Source organism: Pezoporus occidentalis, unplaced genomic scaffold (genome assembly GCF_034315485.1).
Source record: "Pezoporus occidentalis ecotype Australia unplaced genomic scaffold, CSIRO_AGI_Poc_V1 ctg66, whole genome shotgun sequence".
In the NCBI taxonomy this organism is placed as follows: domain Eukaryota; kingdom Metazoa; phylum Chordata; class Aves; order Psittaciformes; family Psittacidae; genus Pezoporus; species Pezoporus occidentalis.
This window is the reverse complement of record NW_026916009.1, coordinates 940,440-960,407: the sequence shown is the minus strand read 5'-3', so window position 1 is coordinate 960,407 and position 19,968 is coordinate 940,440. Positions and strand designations below refer to the sequence as shown.

General features: G+C 41.2%; 1 protein-coding gene across 5 annotated transcripts in view; it reads left to right on the top strand.

Annotated features, from left to right (window-relative positions):
* The window catches only part of PARD3B (par-3 family cell polarity regulator beta), a 426,397-nt gene that overhangs the window by 138,977 nt on the left and 267,452 nt on the right, over nt 1-19,968 (top strand). The window lies entirely within an intron of this gene.

Sequence of the window (19,968 nt, the reverse complement as noted above, 5' to 3'; positions counted from 1 at the left end):
CTTGCCAGAGTACACTGATGATGTAGACATTACAGCAATTATCAAAGAATGATACAGGCAACTGAATGCCTAAATAGGTAATTTATGTTTGAAAAATTGGATGGAGGTAAGCTTCAACATCTCTAACGTCATAAATTCTTTATTGCCTTTTTTTTCCCTTGCTCCTTAGGTATAAAACTGTGGATAGGCAAAACCTCACAATGAATACTGGACTTGCAGTATGTTGAATACGTTTTAGCTGTGTGACTTTAGCCATGGTGAATGTCATAGAATCATAGAATAGTTAGGGTTGGAAAGGACCTGAAGATCATCAAGTTCAACCCCCCCTGCCATGGGCAGGGACACCTCCCACTAAACCATATCACCCAGGGCTTTGTCCAGCCTGGCCTGAACACCACCCGGGATGGAGCATTCACAACTTCCTTGGGCAACCCATTCCAGTGCCTGGGCAACCCTTACAGTAACAAACTTCTTCCTTATATCCAGTCTAAACTTCCCCTGTTTAAGTTTTAATCCATTACCCCTTGTCCTGTCACTACAGTCCCTAATGAAGGGTCCCTCTCCAGCATCCCTATAGGCCCCCTTCAGATACTGGAAGGCTGCTATGAGGTCTCCACGCAGCCTTCTCTTCTCCAGGCTGAACAGCCCCAACTTTCTCATCCTGTCTTCATATGGGAGGTGCTCCAGTCCCCTGATCATCCTCGTGGCCCTTCTCTGGACTTGTTCCAACAGTTCCATGTCCTTTTTATGTTGAGAACACCAGAACTGCACACAATGCTCCAAGTGAGGTCTCATGAGAGCAGAGCAGAGGGGCAGGATCACCTCCTTCGACCTGCTGGTCACGCTCCTTTTGATGCAGCCCAGGATACGGTTGGCTTTCTGGGCTGTGAGTGCACACTGCCGGCTCATGTTCATTTTCTCATCGACCAACACCCCCAAGTCCTTCTCCACAGGGCTGCTCTGAATCTCTTCTCTGCCCATATGTAAGGCAACAAATGCCTCAGTAAAAGAATTCATTTAAAAATTCTGTGTTAGAGATGGTCTTCTGGCTGTTTGACTCCTCAGCCCTTCTCCTGCCTGGCATGAAGGCTCTTGTATAGTAAGCATCACTTTTGTACTTGTGTACCCTTAGAAGACTAAATATAGTTATTTCACTGGAGCAGGACTATGACTGACAATTAGTTGTTTTCCCATCTTTTCCACAAGATTGTGATGCTCTCTGGGAGTAGATGTCATCTCTAGCAGTATTTCATTTCTGTATTGTTCTTTCATCTCCTTTGGTCTGAGCTTGCATAGTCAGACACAATTATTTTGAATGGATAATTGAAAGTTAGGATGCAGTAATGTTTTTTTTTTAAAAATGGTGTATCAAAGTCATTTCAGAAACACATTTCCTTTATTCTGCACAGATGGTGGGTTTTGCTTTCTACAAATGCTGCTTAGATAAATACTTTTTGCCCAGTCACTGTTGTTGATCATTGATCTTTGTAACAACAAAATGTATTAGTTGGATTTTTGGCAAATTGTGTACAAGTCTATTCATTGATATAACTACTAGTAGACTAACAAGTGTTTGGGATGATGAAACATTTGGATATCCTTGTATGTAGGTGGTAGAGTAATTACTGGGTTAACTAGCATTGGGTTTTGTTGGCATTGGGTTTGGGTGTGTGTTTTGTTTAAGTTTTTGCATATACCATGTTTTAATATTTCTCTTTGGCCAGAGATCGTAGCTGAGAAATCTTTGCAGAGGAGGGACTTACCTTTGCAGACCTTGTTGACTGATTGCCTTTATTCTCTGTTCCAAACTGCTGTTTTATTGCTGATGTATGATTAAAAAGTCATTCTCTCATCTTAAAGATAGCTTTGCTGGGGTAGTGGATGACATTCTTGTGCAGTGTGTTGAGATCTTTAGAGAGCCCTTGATGGATGGGGTTATGTATATTAGGGATACTAACAGAATGTGCAAATAGCTCTGTCTGGGGTTCTCTAGTGGTTTGAGGTTTTTGAATACATACACATTTATTGTTAGAATTATGAAACATGAACTAGCAATGTAGAGTGTTAAAACACAACTTTATGGTAGCAACTAATGGGCTATGTGTAAATTGATGTGACCTTCACTATGATTCTGTGATTCCTAAAATATTTTCATAATTTTTTTTTTTTTTTTTTAATATTTACCAGCTTTGGACTAGAGGTTTTTAATAACTCTTTCCCAAAGAAATGGTTACCCTCCAGAAATCTTCTGTGCATGAAAGTGGTGTGTCCATGATATTTTAAGCAGTGACCTGTCTATAAAGGAATGCTTTGTGTGATTATTAATTCCAACTGCAAACTTCAACATAGTCACTTCAGAAATGTTTGGTTTTGTTTTCTGTTAAAGCACTAGTATGTCGTTATAACATTTAAAGCTTGTAGTGTGCTGGTAGAGGCACTTTGAGTAGGAGAGTTTTCAAATTCCTTGAAGGCTTTTCAATTAAAGTAGCTGAACTGTCTAGAGTTTTTCATGCTTGTAGCTCTGTTGGCCCTCATAAGAAGCTATCTCGTAATTTTCTGTGCACCCATGAGCACACTACTGGCCTTTCTGGTTTTCTTTTGCACTTAATAGTTTAGTGTTCTTTTCTAGTGGTTTTCCCTGCATGGTAGTTAGTAGAACAGGAAAAGAGGGAGTAAGAGGTTTAGCCTTTTGTTTTTTTTTCCATGGTGGCAGTTTGTTCTTACCTTTTCAGCCCATACAGGCAGGAAGCACTGCACTAATTTATTCATGGAGGATCCATTTTATGGACACATTCCTCTGAGCTGAAAATGCTTTCATGACTGGCTTAGTGGTCTGTTTGCTTTATTTGATAGATAATGGCTGAGGGCACATAACCTTAGTTGTTCGTTTTCTCTTGCTCCTTTCCTTGGTGTTAAGTAGTCATGATTTTTCCTGGAGGAAGACCAACAGTATTCGGTGATACTTGTCACTTCTGAATACTAAGGTAGGGGGAAAAAAGTGAGGTATGTGTAGCTATCTCCATGATGGTTTTTGTTTTGTTTTCATTATTCTTTTCTCATTTTCCCTTTTTTTTGGGAATCAGGTTGAAGATTCCTGAAGCTGTTTTCTGAGTACAAGCATCACAGGAAGCAGATACAGTTATGTTACTTTGGCTATTACAAGAAAACTTAGCTTCTTAATGAGTTTCTACCTTTACTAATGTTTAGGTAAAATTGAGGTAAGATAAATAAATAATTGCTTGTAACAGTTATTAATAGGTTATAAAATTGTCTTGTAAACTGCAGTTTAACTCCACTCTTTGGAAGTTTTCACTGCTAAGTAGGCCAAGTGTCTTGCTTTTCTTACTGAAAGTTCTTTGGTATTTCAGAATTTGCATGTCTTTGCTTTATTTATTTCTTTATTTTCTTCTTTCATATATATGTATATAACCCTCAGCCCTCCAGTCTGATTAAGGTTCTAGGCAAGTGGAAGACTTGAGTGCAGATGATGGTTGGAATGGCTGATTATAGTCTCTCTCATAAAATAAGCTTACAAATGGCAATGATGGTTGAAGTTCAAGTGATATTGAGGCTCTTGTGCCCTTGAACAGTCAGTTATTTCAGTTCTGCTTATTTTATGTAGTGCCTTTGCAGTGGACACTTGTTTCCTGAAAAAGGTGATTACTACCTGGTAATGCTCCAACCCCTCCAATAGGTCTAGTACAGGATAATAACAGTACTAGCCTAGAAAGTTTTGATTTTCCATTTTGATGCAGTTGTTGGTGTTGTGGCTGTGTCTTTTTTAACATTTGGGAAAGGTTATTTGCACTCTTATGGAATTTCCTTGAAAGTGTTTTGGTGGTTTCAGATAGAGAATATACTTAATCAGCTGAAAATATTTGTGTGGTTTTGGGCTTGATCTAGCTTAAATTGTGCTTCACGGGATTGTTCAAAACACTTGTTTAGTTTGAATGGCCCTCTGTGTTTGGGTTACTAAGTCAGTTGACAGAGATGTTTCCATTGGCAGTGTCTTTAGTTTGAAGTCCAAGGGAATTGAAGGCAAGTTTTCTTCTGGGAGTTTTTGGAAGTTTCTCCCTTGATAGGCCTGACAGGGCTTAAATTGTTACCTCCAGGGTACAGATGTTGTCCATTTCTGTGTGGCTTTAGAGCTTGGAAAGAATTCCTTCTCTTTCTCGTGCTCTTTGAAGTATTACAGGTAGGCTTGTGGGCATCTTAAAGAGCATGTATTCGGTTAGTTCTCTTTCAAGTTGGTGTTGAGATACACAGTGTGTTTTTAAATGCAGGGAAGCCACATGATTATGCTTTCTAAAACATTACGAAAACAGATATTGTCCTGGGTTCAGCAGTAGCAGTCATTTTTCTCCTTGGTAGCTGGTGCAGTGCTGTGTTTTGACTTTCGGCCTGGGAACAGAGCTGATAACAATGATGTTTTAGTCTGGCCAAGAACTTTCTGAGCCTCATGCTCTGCCAGGGAGGAGGGGAAGCCGGGAGGAAGCAGAGACAGGACACCTGACCCAAACTGACCAAAGAGGTATTCCATACCACAGCATGTCATGCCCAGGATGTAACTGAGAGTTACCTGGAAGGGCTAGGGCACTGTGGGGTTGGAGGAGGTATGGGTCGGTGCTCGGTTGGTTGGGGTGGTGGTGAGTTATTGGTCGGCTGGTGGTGAGGTGTTGTATTCTCTTCCCTTGTTATTTCCTTCATCATTATTATTATTGGTGGTAGCAGTAGTGATTTGTGTTATACCTTAGTTACTAAACTGTTCTTATCTCAACCCGTGGGAGTTGCATTCTTTTGATTCTCCTCTCCATCCCTCTAGGAGTAGGGGGAGGGCAAGAAGGGGGGGAGTGAGTGAACGAGCTGTCTGGCTGGGTTTAAACCATGACAGATATAAACTAAAACTCTTAATTTGCTAAACAAAAGTGTTGCTAATGCTTATGTACAGTGTTCATGCTGCATCAGAGTAAGTCAGAAGGACACTTTTTTCTTACACAAAAGCTGTCCTGTTCATTTTAATTTTGCAATGTCAGTTTATTGGCTAAGTGTTATGATGTCTGTCAGTACACTGAGTGTACTACATGGGTATAACAAGTCTCTCCTGTGTGATTCAGGGAAAACTAACATTTTGAAATTGGTAAGTTTCAACAGAAATGCATTCTTAGAAGCACACGCTGCCTTCTGAGATTTGAGGCAATACTGCTTATTTCCTTAAGTAAATATGACTATTCTCTTTCTGTGGACTGGAAGGTTGCCCTTATAGTAGTGATATCAAACATTGTTCTGCTCTGTTTGTCATAGGTGTTGTGGGAATGACACTGTTGATAGATTTTTCTCCTCTGCAGCATCCAGTTTAATCTGCTTTTAAAGAAATGTGATGATCGATTAAAGTCTACTTGTGTTCCTAAAACAAATGGTTTCTGTTCTCAGACAAGCTAAAGGTTTGAAGATAACTTTTCATTTCAGTCAGAGTGCAGGCTTGGTATATTTTGACCCTATGACTTAAGGTTGGTATTATTTAGTTGTCCTTGATTCATGGAAATAAGCTTTGCACCAGCATAGCTAAAGTTTATCTTTGTATTGCAGCAAAAGAATACAGTAATGCTTTCTGTAAATATATATATACACACACATACATACATAAAAATTTTCCATGTGTTTCTTTGTCTCTGGGTTGCTCATTTGGAAAAAAAAGCCAGTCTTTCCTTTCTTTCCCAGTACCCACAAATTTAGCAGTAGTGTAGGTAATAAATTTATGGACATAGTCGGTTACCAAAAAACCCTGTTTCTTTTTTATATCCCCTCTGCCTCTGGTTTCGCCCAGAATTATTTCTCATCAATTATTCCCCTTGTCCCTGTTCCTTTTGCACTTGGTTTAAAATGCCTTACTTTGCGGCAGCAGGTATCTTCATGAAAATATGTTAAGTAGGAAGAAAAATATTTTTCCATTACTAGTTACACATTTTTGTGCGGTAGATTTCTAGCTGAGATGTTAATTTCCAGCCTTTTATTGCCTCAGGGAAGGTTCTGGGGAAGGTGATGAATGAGACTTAGAAGGATGGAATAAATTTTGTTATAAAAGTCTGTGCTGCTTTTTGACATACTTTACTTGATGTCAGTGTTTTTTCGTCAGATTTTTGTCTGTACTGCTAATTTTCTGATGTTGCTGGGTTTTGTGAGTATTTATATATTGTTATGATGAATAGTTAGTTTCAAAAGTAGTAGCTCTTAAAAAGAAACAGACCAACCCATTTAGTAAGCTTAATGTTTGCAGCTGAAGGTTTTGGAAGGCTATAGTATAATATCATACTGGAATGCTATAGTGCAATCTCTGTCAATAAGTACACTTTAGTGCTAGGTGAGACAAAGGAGTGTGTAAGTGTGTTTATAAATCTCTATGTGCTGTTTACCTCTGAGGCAGTATGGCAAAATGTGTATTTCAGTTTGAAAATGAGCCTGCTAAGCTTGGCTGATTGATAGTTTGACATTTTCTTATTTAACTTGCAGAAACACCTCATCTAAAGGTCTTGAGGTAGTAGATTCCCCTTCTTCTTAAGAACCAAACTAATAGTTTTACACATTTTTTTGCAATGTTTGATAATGATTGTTTACTGTTTGCTTCCATATGAACATGTTCCAGGATACTGATGAGCCCATCCTGATGAAAGTCACCTTTAGTTACCAGTAGCAGGTAAATGATTCAGTCAGTTTGCCCATTGCCGTGTCATTCTTTCTCACCACTTTCTATTTAATACACGTTTTCAAGAGCCATAGTTGATAGTTATTTGTCTCTTTACTTTGAAGTGCCACTTCAGATTTTGATTGTTTCTTACAAACAGATAATCTAGAATCTCAGCCAAGTTAAATGGAGAGTTGTGTATTTGCTACACCTGAACATAGTTGGCAAAAGATGCACCTCCCTCCCAATATGTTGCACAATTTTCCCACACACTGGCTGTTGATTTCTGTTTTATGTTCCTCCTAACTCATTACTTCATTAGAGGAAATTGTTTATTCTAGACATTAAGTAAAAGAAGGATGTAGTACCTTCAGTAAAGAGATAAATCCCACAAAATACTTTGGTCATCTCTTCATAACCCTTCGACAGAAAAGGACAAATGACCCTCTGTGATTGAGTCCTTTTAAACTTTCTTACAAAAATAGTCATCTTAACATTTAAATATTAAGAGAGACTAACAGGGAATGATTATTTGCTTCCCTCACCACGTAAAAACTGGAATTATCGAGCAAGATTATGGTTCAATGGACTACAAAGCAAACAACCCAAAACTAACTTTTTCATGAACCATTCAACTAGACAGTGTAATTAGGTGTTACAGGTCAAAAGTGGATGAGTTATAATAGACTTAGACAAACTCACAGGAAATGAGTCATCAGCAACTGTTAAAATAAGGTGGTCTAGATGCTACTCTGATTTGGAAATTTTTCAAGCATTAGTTTTTCCAAGCTGGTAGAATATAACACTTTGTTATGCCCTCTCCTTGAGTATTTGCTACCACGTATAGATGCAGGATGGCAGATGAGGTGGACCCAATACAGCTGTTCTTGTGATCTTATTCCTTGAAACCTCACAGAAGGTTTCAAGTTCAGGAGGTTTCACTATTTTATGTTAATGTCTTATAAAATCAGTAGGAAGAAGTTTGAAATTTGAGACTAGAACTAGTTCACCATGACCCGAATAGAAAATAATCATAATAGGATTTCTTTTAAAAGGAAAGGTCAAACCAGAAAAGGTTGTTAATTTAGATCAGATATATAAATATATAGGTCATTTAAATATTACAAACACCTATGCTAATGCCTTAATTTGTGATACTCCTTTAACATATCATTAAAATATATTAAAAAATATAATTTGCTAATCTACTACTAGCAATAAAATGCTGTCAAAGTGATATTCAAGCTGCACAGTTTAGCTGCCAAAGTTTTAAAGAAAATGGAACCATTGAACTGTGGAAAAGTGACTGCATAAGCACCTGTAACTGATGTTAGCTGAAGTGCTAAACCAGCTTTTGGCAGTCTGGCCTCTTTTGCAGGTGCACAGACTGTTGGTTTTTTTTTATGTCAGTTTATTCAACTAGTACAGTTCGTTAAGTATTTCATTTGAAGTTGAGAAATGGGCTGGGAATTGAAATAGCAGAAATACTTATTTTCACCTTTCAATCCATGAATAAAAATGAGGTGTGAGAGTCTGAGATCTATTAGTTTTAAAATCTTATAGGATATATTAGCCTAAAATGATTTATTTAAATTCAGTAACTACAGATAATATGCCGCTTTAAAAAAAAAAACAGTCTAATAAGATGTATATGTTTTACTGTCCCCAGCAAGTTGGATGATGAAGACAACTGGTGTTTTTAGATATATATAAACAAACACCCCCTTCACTCCAACCAAAAAACTGTGTGTGTAAGGAAATTCTACTGCAACACAATTTTTTTTTTTTTTTTTTCCTAAATGGTAGTCTAAAACCAAAATGTTTGAAGCTGCTGTAAATTTTAATCCTGTGTCTGAAGCTGGAGATTTGCACCCGCTGGCTGATTCACAAAGGTGGTTCACTTGAACAAGAATAAGAGAAAGCCTGGGCTGTAATCAGAAGTGCTGATTTTTGTTGGCAATAGCCAAATAGTTCTCACAACGCTCCTCATCAGTCTGCCCAGCAAGGATGAGAGTTGTACATTTTGCTAGAGCTCAGGTTGGGGGGAAAAAAAAAAATCACAGCTCCCTGTTGTGAGATGATTAATCCTCTCATCAGGAGGATTGGGCTGCAGCACCTTCACTTCTGCTGGGTCTCTTCCACATGATATCTGCTGTCAAGACTGCAGAATCATGGTGCTCCCACCACTCCAGTAACTGTGTGCTCCATTGCTGTCTTACGAGGAGCTGAAAATAGGAGCATTGTGTTGTGATGGAGGTCAGAAGATCCTGAAATGACTCTAGATCTGACGTGTGCTATGACCTTAAGTGCAAGAAGAGAATACTCAGTTCAGATCCAAACCAAAGTCTTGTCTTCCAGCTGGAAACCTCCTTGAGAGAAATTTTGAAACAGGGAGAAAGTAGCAGCATTACTTGTACATCTTCTGTAGATATACCTATGTATCCTAATACCTTAAGATGAGAGTGATAAACTTCTTTTCATATGGATACAGATTTTGGTTCTGAAAACGGGATCTAAATTTAACTTCATTACTGAAAATATGTACATGGATGATTCTCACATGTCCATTCATCTTTGAAACTCCTGAAGCTGTAAACGTAAATATTCTATAGTTGCTTCATTAGGCAATGACAACACCAAAGATATTTCATTCTGGTCATAAAAGTGGTGAGAACAGTTCTTGTGCTTTGTAACTGAAACCTGACTTAATATGAGAGAAAACAATTCTTTTGAAATGTATGGCTCCAAAGAACACCACCCCAAAACAATCTCTGTTTAAATCCTTCACTGGGTTTTGCTTGTAGGCAATTGCTTTTATTCTAATTTGTAAGAAACATTACAACTCATTTAGAGCAATAAGGAAATACTTTTTTCTGCACCGCGCCAATATATAAAAGAGAGAGCTTGTTGGAAGTGTATTTCCATCTGTTTATAGATTTAACTCAATTGTATTAACTATTACATCATCCTCGTTCATTAATTTAATCTTGTATCCATGGGAATTTTAAAATTGCGGTACTTACTTTTGTAAGAACAGATAGCTACAGATGTGAGGTTGTATTGATAGGTACTATTATGAACAATTTGAGTTAGCTTTAAACATAAAAGTCACATCGTCAGAGCATTACATATTAAAAATAGTAAAAAATCAGTGGCACAGTCCTGTCGCAAGGTAGAACATACAAGCTAATGTCAGCTACATTTTAAGCACATGGCAGAGCCATTACATGATGCCTCAGGTGGTGGTAAGCAATAAATTTGAGGGTGCCCAAATTTACCTGCACTGACTGCTTAGTGCTCTCAAGAAGTGCTGACCAGCAGAACTGTCTGTATGCCTGTTAATGTGGAAATTCTTTGATAGAAGAAGAAAAATAGGCATATATTAATGACCTTTCCAAATTTAAATATAAATTAATGTCCTGCTTGCAGGGTTTTGTTTCAGTGCCTGAACTGTTTCATGACAGGACCAGTTTGAAAGCAATTCTGACTTCCCAGTTTAAATGGTGGTTGTTTTTGTGAGTCTGTTCAGAGATCTTCCAGCAAGAATTCTCTGTGCTGAAGTGCAATTTCACATTTGTGAAAATTATGACTTTAAGGTGTACGTGATCTATTGTAAATCTCTTTCTACCTGCTTGTGGTATTCTGTCCAAGCGTATCATTTGTTCTCCTCTTAAGTAGTTTTACCCTGTTACCTGGAAAAACAGACAAGCTGACCTCATAATGTTTTAGCTGTCACTGATGCAGGGGTAACACATGTGCTTGCTTTTTCTGTGTTCCTTGGTTTGTCAGCTTACTCAAAAGTCATCTGAGAACATTTGCACCCAGAGCAATGTGAAAATAACTTTTTAGTACATAATTTGACTGCATTATAGATACCACAGGCTATTGAAAATGCTCATGGGTAATAAACTCTGGTTGTCTTCAGCATTTTTTTTGAGTTTGTCCCTGTAACAGCAACCTCCAGCCTAAATCCCGAAGAATAAAAGGATTTGAGCCTGGAGGTGAACTGTGCTTTCCTGAGCAAGAAGACTTAAGAGCAAAACAGAGAAATTAAGAAGGGGTTGGAATAATCTCTTTTTCTGTGGTTGTGGTCACTGTAGGTGATACTGAGCTGTCTTAAATTTAGGCACCAAATTTTATGCCAGAATTCAGAGCCTTGAGACCCTGGTAAGTTTAGGTGACACCTCAGGAAGGGCAGCTGAAGCTCCTAAGTTCCCCCAACCACATTGAGATCCTGAGCTTCAAACCTTACATTATTTACCTGAGGATATGCAATGTTCTAAAACCCATTACTTGTGGTTGGTTAGTCCCCTCCTAATCTGAAATGCTGTTTTTTGATCTGCCAAAGGGCTAAAGTGAAGTAAGGCTGAGTGCACTCCTATTCAGGGTATGTGTTAATGTCTCTCTACATCTTTTTCAAGCAAAACAAGAAGATGGGCTTACATCTGGCATGAAGATGTTTCTTTTGCCATTGTGTTGATGCAAGTTTTCAGTTTTTAATTGTGCAGAAATGGCAGAATTCTTTTTTTTTTTAATAGATTTTTTCCCCCTAATGTAACCAGTTTAAATCTAAGTGTGGTTTCTTCCATATGCTTATTTCAACCATATTTGCAGCTAAAAAAGAATGTTTACAAAAACAGAAGAGTTCAGGGAAAATACACTGTTACCCATGAATCTGTGTAAATACTAATTTTTGAGGGTGATGCTAGCAAAAGGGAAAGATTGATCTACATGGCTTGAAACCAAATGACACAGAGTTTACTTAAACAGAGGAAAAACTACAGGAATTCTTGTAATCAGCTTTGTCACAGAGTATGTATTGTGAATAAGGCTGAGACATCCCCATGTGCTTAGGAGGTGCTGTGGTACCATACTAGAAGGTACTCTGCAAATTTTGAGAGAAGGGGAAATACACCCTGAAGCAGTTGAGGTTAAAACCTGCTACCATGAGAAGAATTTTAGTCTTGGGCATGTGTCTGAATTTTCATTGTCTGGAGATTACTGATGCAGTGCAGCAAGATGAGGATAACTAGGGTTTTTTTAAACTGAGTTCCTAAGTTACAAATACAAAGTGCTGCTGTCACAAAACAGTAATGCTAGTAAATGACATGTTTGTATGATCATCTTGGTATGCAGAAAAGAATTTTTCTGTGTATCATGATTTGAGGGAAAAAATTAATTTTCTGTTTGAGCTTACACTGTTATAAATGTTCAGCATAAACTTAAGAGCATGAGTACAATAACATGAAAATCACAGCATGACACAAGGAAAGCAACAAGGAAAAAGGCAATATTCTGTTTCTTGACAGAAGAAAATCAATGACAGTCTCTTTAAGTAAACGTGTAATTGTCTATCGTATGTAGTAAATGGTATCAGTGATGGTTCTTCATTACATTTTATCCGTGTCTAAGAAAGACAGTGATGGACAAATCTAAGGTATGTGCGTATAATAGACATGGTCTGACTCACGAGTTGGCTTGAGTCCTGGGCAGTGGGATTTGGGGATGCTTCTCTCTTTCTGAGTGCAAGGGAGCATGCATGTGCAGTACAGAAGAGGCAGGAAGAGGCTGAAAAAAAGAAAGGAGCCTGCAACAGAAGCTTGGGCTGGGGATGCACTGAGTGGCAGGGAAAGGTGTTCATATGGCAGGGAGTAGCTCTGAGCCTTACAGGGGATGAGGGGAGATGAAGGGGAGTTGGTTAGCTCAGGGAGCTGCTGACAATCTCTGTCTTCTGAAAGAGAATCAGGTGTTCTCCTTGTAAAAAGGGACCTTCTCACTTCTTCTCAGGTCTTTAATCTTCTTGCTTACTATTTGTTTTGCCCTACTAGAGAGGGCATTTTGGTTCAATTCACTTTTGTCTAATAAAAGGTTGTTTTCTTGCTCCTGTTGTCTTTGTGGTGTATGCATGGAAAACAATAAGGGCCAGAGGGACTGTTTCGGATTATTTCAGCTAAAGACTGCAGCTGACTTAATTCACAGAGATGTTATGTTTTGTGATATCTCTGTATGAGAAATGATGTTACATGTTCATAAATACATTTTTAAAAAATTAAGAAGGTAGACTCTAATTTTCTCTTCAACAAGTCCGTAGGACCTTAAAATTTTCAACAAGCTGGGAGAAAAGAGAAAACGTTGCAGACAGTGGTCAGAAAGTCCAGTTGTTTTTGTTCAAGGAGGGGAGCATTCAAGATGAGCACCATAAATTTCCTATCCTCATGGCAATAAGCAAAGCCTTGCAGGAATAGAAAGAAACGAAATAGCTTCAAGGCCATCTTCCCAAACATGAAAGCAGTATTTCCTCTAATCCCATTGCTCCTGCAAACTTTGGTTTGAAAGTTTGGACAGCAGTAAACCAAGAATTGGAGCATGTAATTTTGCTTCAGTGTTTTTTGGAAAGCAGTGGCAGAAAGCAAGTGAAAGGAGATCTTCAAAATTGAGAACAAGGGAATGTGGTAAAAACAGCACCTTGCAGCAGTCAGTACAGGGAGCAGACAGAAATGCTGAAGTAGGGTCCTGTCTTACTAGACAAGACTTACATAATACTGCAGTGCAGGAGGCATCTTCTTTCAACTGCTGTGGCAGCTGGGAGGCCTTGGTACAAAGAGAGTCCTGCCTTCCAGTAGTCACAGTGATGGAAGACTTCATCTTTCAGCCAGAGGAATGAGAGAGAAATGAGGAGTTGGTTGTAGAAGACAGGAAAAGGAGAAACCTAATTTCAGAGTGTGGACTTTGGGAGGAGGAGCGAGTGTGGATTTTGGGGATGTGTCATCCCTGTCTGCGTGCCCCCAGCCATCTTTGGCTTCTTTAGTTGACTGTGGGGAATTTTTTTTACCCTCTTTGAATTACTGGTGGTCTCTCCTTGTAGAGAAAGGGGTCCAGAAATGAGAAAAGGGGCTGGGATAATGACCTTGAAGAATACAAGCAACAGTGTGTTTTACTTAGAATTTGGGCTCACTGAGTTAGGAAAGTTTTACATATAAAAGTACCAATATAAAGCACTTTCCGATAGTTTAGCAAAAGTATTTCTCTGTGCTGTTCATGTTTATGTCAAAGGAATTGGAGATTAAATTATGCTGCATCACACAAAAGTGTCTCAAGCATCTGTTTTCAAAGTGCTGCATTGAAGAGACTGAAAATTGGGCACAGGTCACTGCAAACACTTTGGTCATTCACAGTATACACAGGAAAAAATGTTTTAAGGAATCACAGAATCCTAAGGGTTGGAAGGGACCTCAAAAGATCATCTAGTCCAACACTCCTGCAACAGCAGGGTAACCTAGAGTACATCACACAGGAACTTGTCCAGGCGGGCCTTGAATGTCTCCAATGTAGGAGACTCCACAACCCCCCTGGGCAACCCATTCCAGTGCTCTGTCACTCTCACAGTAAAGAAATTTTTCCTGATGTTCACATGGAACCTCCTATGCTCCAGTTTACACCCACTGCCGCTTGTCTTATCACTGGACATCGCTGAAAAAAACCTAGCTCCATCATCCTGACACTCACCCTTTACATGTTTGTAAACATTGATGAGGTCACCCCTCAGTCTCCTCTTCTCCAAGCTAAAGAGTTCCACTCCCTTAATCATCTTTGTAGCTCTGTGCTGGACTCTCTCCAGCAGGTCCCTGTCCTTCTTGAACTGAGGGGCCCAGAACTGGACACAATATTCCAGATGTGGTCTCACCAAGGCAGAGTAGAGGGGGAGGAGAACCTCTCTTGACCTACTAACCACGCCCTTTCTAATGCACCCTAGGATGCCATTGGCCTTCTTGGCCACAAGGGCACATTGCTGGCTCATGGTCATCCTCCTATCCACTAGGACCCCCAGGTCCCTTTCCACTTCACTACTGTCCAGCAGGTCAACCCCCAACCTGTACTGGTACATGGGGTTGTTCTTCCCCAGATGCAAGACTCTACACTTGCCCTTGTTGAATTTCATCAAGTTCCTCTCCGCCCAACTCTCCAGCCTGTCCAGGTCTCGCTGAATGGCAACACAGCCCTCTGGTGTGTCAGCCACTCCTCCCAGTTTAGTATCATCAGCGAACTTGCTGAGGGTACACTCAGTTTCCTCATCCAGGTCGTTGATGAAAATATTAAACAACACTGGTCCCAGCACCGACCCCTGAGGGACTCCACTAGTCACAGACCTCCAACTAGATTCTGCCCCATTGACCACAACTCTCTGCCTTCTTCCTTCCAACCAGTTCTTGATCCACCTCACTATCTGATCATCAAGGCCACACTTCCTTAGCCTATCTATGAGGATGCTGTGGGAGACAGTATCAAATGCCTTACTGAAATCAAGAAAAAACACATCTTCCGCTCTACCATCATCCAGACACCTAGTTACTTGCTCATAGAAGGCTATAAGGTTGGTCAAACATGACTTCCCCTTGGTAAAGCCATGTTGGCTGCTCTTAATGACCCCCTCGTCCTTGATATGTCTAGAGATGGTGTCAAGAATAAGTTGTTCCATCACCTTTCCAGGGATGGAGGTAAGGCTGACCGGTCTATAATTACCTGGGTCCTCCTTCTTGCCTTTCTTATAGACCGGCGTGACATTTGCCATCCTCCAATCCTCAGGCACCTCACCTGTTTCCCACGACTTACCAAAGATGATGGAGAGTGGCTCAGCAATGACTTCCGCCAGCTCCCTCAGCACCCACGGGTGTATTCCATCCGGACCCATTGATTTATAGATGTCCAGATTACTTAACTGATCCCTAACCCAATCCTTATCTACCAAAGCAGACTCCTCCTTTATCCTGACTCCTCCCGGGGCTATAGGAATCTGGGTCTCCTGGGGAGAGTCTGCAGGAGTAAAGACAGAGGCAAAGAAGGCATTCAACACCTCTGCCTTCTTTATATCCTCTGTCTCCAGGGCACCCACCTCATTCAGCAGTGGGCCTATAGTGCTTCTTGTGTTAGTTTTATTCGCTATGTATTTGAAGAAGCCCTTTCTATTGTCCTTGACCCGGCTTGCCAGATTAAGTTCCAAGGAGGCCTTAGCTGTCCTAATTGCTTCCCTACATCCTCTAACAGCCGTCCTATATTCCTCCCAAGTGGCCAGCCCCTCCTTCCATAATCCATAGATTCTCTTTTTCCTTATGAGTTTGCCCAGCAGTTCCTTGTTTAACCATGTGGGTCTCCTGGCTCCCCTACTTGACTTCCTACTCATTGGGACACTGATCCTGAGCTTGGAAGAAGTAGTCCTTGAATGCTGACCAACTATCTTGAGCCCCTTTACCACCTAGTACCCTTTGCCATGATACTTCCCTTAGCAATTGATAGAAGAGGCCAAAGTTTGCCCTTCGGAAATCCAGAATTGTGGCCTTGCTAGGTATTCTATTCCTCCCATACAAGATCCTAAAGTCCACCATCTCATGGTCACTGCAGCCCAGGCTGCCATTGACCATCACTACTTCAACCAGACCCTCCTTGTTGGTGAGTACCAGATCCAGCAGTGGTCCCATCCTAGTTGGTTCGTCCACCATTTGCATTAAGAAGTTATCATCAATGCACTGGAGGAACCTCCTAGACTGTGAATGACTGGCTGTGTAAGTCTTCCAGCAAATATGGGGGTAGTTAAAATCCCCCATAAGGACCAAGGCATGTAGTCGTGAGGCTGCTTTCAGTTGCCTGTAGAAAGCCTCATCAACTCCTTCGTCCTGATCAGGAGGTCTATAATAGACCCCTACAACTGTGCCACCCGTACCAGCCTGTCCCTTAATTCACACCCACAGACTTTCCAATTGGTCCTCATGTGTCCCTGGACAGAACTCAATACATTGTAGTCTCTCTCTCACATAAAGAGCAACTCCACCACCTCGCTTTGCTGACCTATCTTTCCTAAAAAGGACATAGCCATCCATGACCACATTCCAGTCATGTGAGCTGTCCCACCATGTCTCTGTAATTGCCACCAGGTCATAACCTTTAGACCGCACACAGACTTCTAACTCCTCCTGTTTATTCCCCATGCTGCGTGCATCGCATTCAGGGAGCGAGCAGAGCATGCTAGTGGCACCCTTGGAAGGCAGGAGGCCTTCTGGTCTTCATTCATACTAGAACATTGCCCACTAGTTCAAACCCAGCTACAACCCCCTCGCACTTTGAATCTAACCTAGAGCTCTGTGAGTGAGCTCTACTAACTCTTGCCCAGGTACCCTTTTTCCCCTGCAGGGCAGGGTTTAAACAACTACCCTTTCCCTCAAATGAAACAACAGATTGAGAGTTCTCCCTAGTCTGCCATTCTTCAAGCCCTAGCATGTTTCTCTTGGGCTTGTCCCTAACAGGCCCAGTTATCTCCCCTTCCCCCTTCCTACCTAGTTTAAAGCCCTGTCAATGAGCCCTCTTAACTCCTGCCCCAGAAACCTTCTCCCCCTCTGGGACTGATGTATCCCACCTGCCACCAGCAAACCAGGTGTCTCATATAGCAGCCCATGATTGAAAAACCCAAACCCCTGCCTTTGGCACCAGTCCCGTAGCCATACATTAATCTGCAGTCTCTTCCTATTTATCTCTTCACCTTTGCTTGTAACAGGTATGGAAGCAAACACCACTTGTGCTCCAGACCCTCTAACCAGCCGTCCCAGGGCCCTGAAGTCTCTCTTCATTGCCCTTGCCCTGTTTGTAATAATTTCATCACTGCCAACCTGAAAAATCAGCAGCCTATAGTAGTCAGAGGGCTGCACCAGATCAGAGAGTTTCCTTTTAACATCACCAATCTGAGCCCCAGGTATGCAGCAGACTTCCCTGTGGTATGGATCTGGTCGACAAATGGGCCCTTCTGTTCCCTCAGAAGGGAGTCACCCACCACAATTACTCTTTTTTTCTTCTTTGTTGAGGAAGTTCTAAGGCATGGGGGTGAGTGACAAGCCCTAGGTGACTCACTAGATAGATCTACCCCTCCATCTCCATTTACCTGGCCCTGTAGTTCCAAGACCTCATTCCTGTTACTCAAGGGCAACTGGGAGGAAGGAAGGGATTGTGAGGGTTTTCACTTACCTCTCCGAGGAGGGACCTCCCTCCATACTTCCTTGTCCCTTAAGTTCACTCCTTCTGTCTGATGGTAGGAGGGAAAGGGATCCATCACTTGTTCAACCACTTCCCCCTGCCCTTGCCTTAGGGTGTGGCTCCACCAATCAACTTCACTTTCACACTCTCTGATAGCTCCCAACCCTTCTAGGTCCTCCCTCAGTTCAACCACCTGCTTTAGCAGGTCATCTACTTGCTGACAGCGCACAGCACACAAGTGGTGTCACTGGCTCTCTCTGATACAAGTGCCAGGCTCAGGCATTCACTGCAGCCAGAGACCTGCACGGCCGCATGTCTGCAGGAAGGCTTAGTCTGGGTACCCACGTTATTCCTAACTACAGGTTTTGATCGAGTGGTGACCATGGTCAATCAGTCTGTCTACGTCTCTCAGCACAAGCAAGCAATCCTTCCTCCTCCTGCGCTCCAGTCGAGCCCTCTTGATCAGGCGGTCACCCCACTCGCCTGCCCGCGCAAACTGCCTTGACCCGCTCTGTTGGTCGCGCTCCCTGGGCAGGTATTTAACCGCTCACAGCTGCCGCCGAGCCTGCTGGCTCTGCCCCCGGTGAGTCACTGCTCGCGAGAGCTGAGCTGCCGGCTCCTGGGCAAGTCCTGTTGAGGACTTGAGGCTCCCTCCTCGATGGCTTTTGTCGCTCTGAGTTGAGGCTCTTGGATGCTGATCTCTCCCCGCTCCACTCCTGTGTTGCAGGCGTCCTCTCTCAAGCTACTCACCTCAGCAATTGACTGAGCAAATTATTTATCTTCCAGAAGGGAGTAACTTAAAAAATCCAGCACTTTGGCTTCAGTTTGCGCGCACCTTCTTATCAAATGCACTTAGAGAGGAAAAAATTCTTTTCAGCACCATGTGAAGAGCAGGAATATTTTAGTGGAGAGATTTGGTTCCTTTTGACCTACTACCACCTTTGGAAGATCACATGACATATATAAAGTTGGTTATCAATCCTTTTCTTCAGAATCTCCTCATAAAAACATGCATAGCTCTTGGCATCGGGATTATAATCGCTTGGAACAAAACCCAATATTCACCTTTTGATATTTCAACATTCCCTCAATATCAGGATGCAAATTTAAGTCTTACTTTTGCTTGTCTTATTGATTTTCTGTATAAGTGGGCATAGAAGGGATTACCTGCATAAAAAAATCTGTTGCTCACTATGAGGAAGGGTAAGAGCATTAGTTTCTCTGGTTGTTCCTCAGCATCAGGTGCTGGTATTAATCCCAGCTACAATTAGAAAGTTGTGCCGAGAGTGAATGTGGTACAGTGACTCCAGCTTTGTTAGTGCATCTCTAATGAGGAAACCGTTGCATATTCAACTTCTATTATAGATCTAGTAATTATGACTGCCATTGGTCCCAGGCACTATAATTAATATTATAACTGACAGTTATAATCTTATTTTCACTCACTTGCAACATTTGAAAAATGACTGTCTCGGACGAATGTTCTCTTCATTTTTTTTTCTTTGCCTATGCATAAATTATTTTGGAAAGACTTGTGAAAAAGTAATTTTTGTTTAATTCTATTTTGGATAATGTTGAGAAATTCTTTTCTCATATTACTAAAGATGTTTTCCCTCTCACTCCACCTGCAAGTTCTGCGGGGAGTGTTCTATAGCTAACTGGATGGCTGTGTCGCTAGAAGCTGCTGACTGGTCTTTGAGGTTGTTCCCAGACTGTGTGAATAGACATGAATAGCTGGTGAGTCTAATTGGAGATGCCTGCAAGAGAAAGCTGTTTAGTCTACAGCTTCTCTGAAACAACTGCAACTGCCTGTGTCTCTTCCCTGGGAATCCTGAGAGTTGGTAGTGAGAGGCAGATCTGCTGTGAATAACACCTCTTCCCTTTCTTCTCCTATATCCTTATTTAAGCTGTCTCTGCAGAGCCAGGCCAAAGCATGTAAGATATTAAATATATAGGGAGTTGTTTAGATACCCTTTAGCTGTCTGTACCCAAAACCCTGTGCCTTATCTGTCATTTATATGCCTCAGGTTGAGACGGTATAGAAGTAGTGGTGATGGACTGCTGCATTTTGGGAGCTTATGGAAATAAGATTTATGACTCTAAATATGTGGTCTTGCCATCATACTCAGAGCAGACTTCCATACAGTTTAAGTGTGGGCTTGTATAACTGATTGGTACGGGAGCGACAAGCAGTTGCTCAGTACAGCTTTTGGGCACACAGTAGGAGAAAGTAAGGAACAGTTCAAGATGAGATTGTGAGATCCCAGTTTGAT